A 2,180-nucleotide genomic window follows, 5' to 3' on the forward strand; every position below is an offset into this window, starting at 1 on the left:
GCAAGTCGACGACCTCAAGAGTGAGCACATCCCGCCACACTCATACACCTATCTGACGCCCCTTTCATAGACTTTCAACTAACGTACTCGCCAACGCGTGGGCAGAAGAGCGCAACTCATGGCGGACGGTCATCCAACTCAATCTCGTCCGGAACATAAACTCTATCCTCGACATGCTCGCCGAGGAGATGTCCAGGACCTCCTCACATCCCAGCACCGCCACCGGGGACGCCGATGTCTCTGATGACGAGGAGGCCGAGGCTGAGGCTGAGCCCTCACTCACCACCGCCGCCTCCCTATCCATGTCGTCCACCGCCCCCCTCCGCTTCACCGACCGACACGCGCTGCTCAAGCTGCGCCTAACTCCGCTGCGCGGGCTGCAGCGCGACCTCGAAGACACGCTCGGCGTCTCCGGCACGGAGGACATTGAGCACCCGCTGCAGCGCTCGACTGTGCGCAGCCCGACGGGGCGTACATCCCAGGAGGCGTATATCCGCTCGCACACGCTGTGGAAGAGCAAGCTCCGCTCGGCGAGCGAGGGCAACTTCGACGGCATATTCAAGCGTAACCGCGAAGCGAAAACCCGCGAGGCAATGGACATCCTCGCGGGGTGCAAGGACGATATCCAGGAAGTGTGGGAGGACGAGATGGTCCAGGAGATGCTGAGGCGGCGCAAGTTCGTGATCGAGAGCGTGCCGGGCTTGTGAGTGGCTTCTTCCTTCATGGTTCAATATGGGATGCGGGCTGAGCATGTGCAGCTTCTTGAACGACGTGGAGCGGATCGCAGCGCGAGAATACGAGCCCTCGGACAACGATATTGTCCGCGCACGGTTACGCACGATGGGCGTTCAGGAGTACGGCATAAAGTTCGAGATCGGTAAGCGATCAATCCGGTCTGGCAACGACACGCGATCTCACTCTCCTTCCTCAGGACCTGCGGCGGGCACGGAGTGGCTCATGTACGACGTCGGCGGGTCGCGAACTCAGGTGAGCGTCCCCTCCCTTCTCGATCGTCTTTCCCCAAGTCTATCACGAACCGCAATGCTCACGCGGCCCCTCCCTCCCCACAGCGCGCGAAGTGGTTCCCGTACTTCGACGACTGCGACGCGATCATCTTCCTCGCGCCCATCTCGTGCTTCGACGAGCGGCTCGCGGAGGACCGCAGGTGAACCGGCTCGAGGACAGCTACATGCTCTGGCGCCTCGTCTGCGCGTCCAAGCTCCTCCAGAACACGCAGATGATCCTGTTCCTGAACAAGTACGACCTGCTCGACCAGAAGCTCAAGCGCGGCGTGAAGGTGAAGGACCACGTTAGGAGCTTCGGCGACAGGCCGAACGACGCGGAGACGGTCAGCAAGTGTGAGTGGTGCGTTTATGTGGGGTGGGAGGGTGTGCTGACGGTGGGATGCTGCAGACTTCTCGCAGCATTTTAGGGAGATCTCGAAGCGGCATTCGCCCCAGCCACGGCAGTTCCGTGTACATATGACCTCCGTCATCGTGAGTATCCATCGTGTGTCCGACATAGTCTGAGGCCTGATCATTGTTTACGCAGGATACTAAAGCAACAGCAGTTACTCTCGGTATTGGTACGTACTGTACACCGTCCTTCTCCACTAGCACCCCAGGGGCTAACCTTCCATCCAGTCGAAGAGGGCATCCTCCAAGCTCACCTCCGCTCCGTCGAGCTCATCTAACTTACATCCCCCCACGCATCCTTCATAGACCTCCTCAACACTCGCCCTTACCTCACACCCGCGTAATTGCACCTCGCCTGGGCCGTCAATAATGTACTGTACACTTCTATTCGCTCCATATCCGAGTGGTCCACGGGTGGGTCGTCCTGGTTTATGCGCTGTGCTTGAATCCGACGGCCGGGTTGCTTGTCGTCGTCACCGCCACTTTTTATGAATGTCTAATGCTGATTATGGTTTACGGATACTGCTGTTGTTGTTGTTGTGTTGTCTCTGTGCCTCTGCCTCTGCCTCTGCTTGCGAATCATCTGTGTATTGCTACGACTCATATCATGCCTCTATGTATGCAATGTATGCAATGTTCTCCTTATGCTCGGGGTTGCATTTGGCTTGGCGCGCGAGAGTAGGTGTAAATATTTCTTTTAACTGGTTGCGTATGTCTGGAATTGAGACCAAATGGAAATGCTCTACCTGGTGCTTGGCATCTGGT

Source organism: Fomitopsis serialis, assembly GCF_022376445.1.
Source record: "Fomitopsis serialis strain Sig1Antser10 chromosome Unknown B0H18scaffold_253, whole genome shotgun sequence".
NCBI classification, from domain to species: domain Eukaryota; kingdom Fungi; phylum Basidiomycota; class Agaricomycetes; order Polyporales; family Fomitopsidaceae; genus Fomitopsis; species Fomitopsis serialis.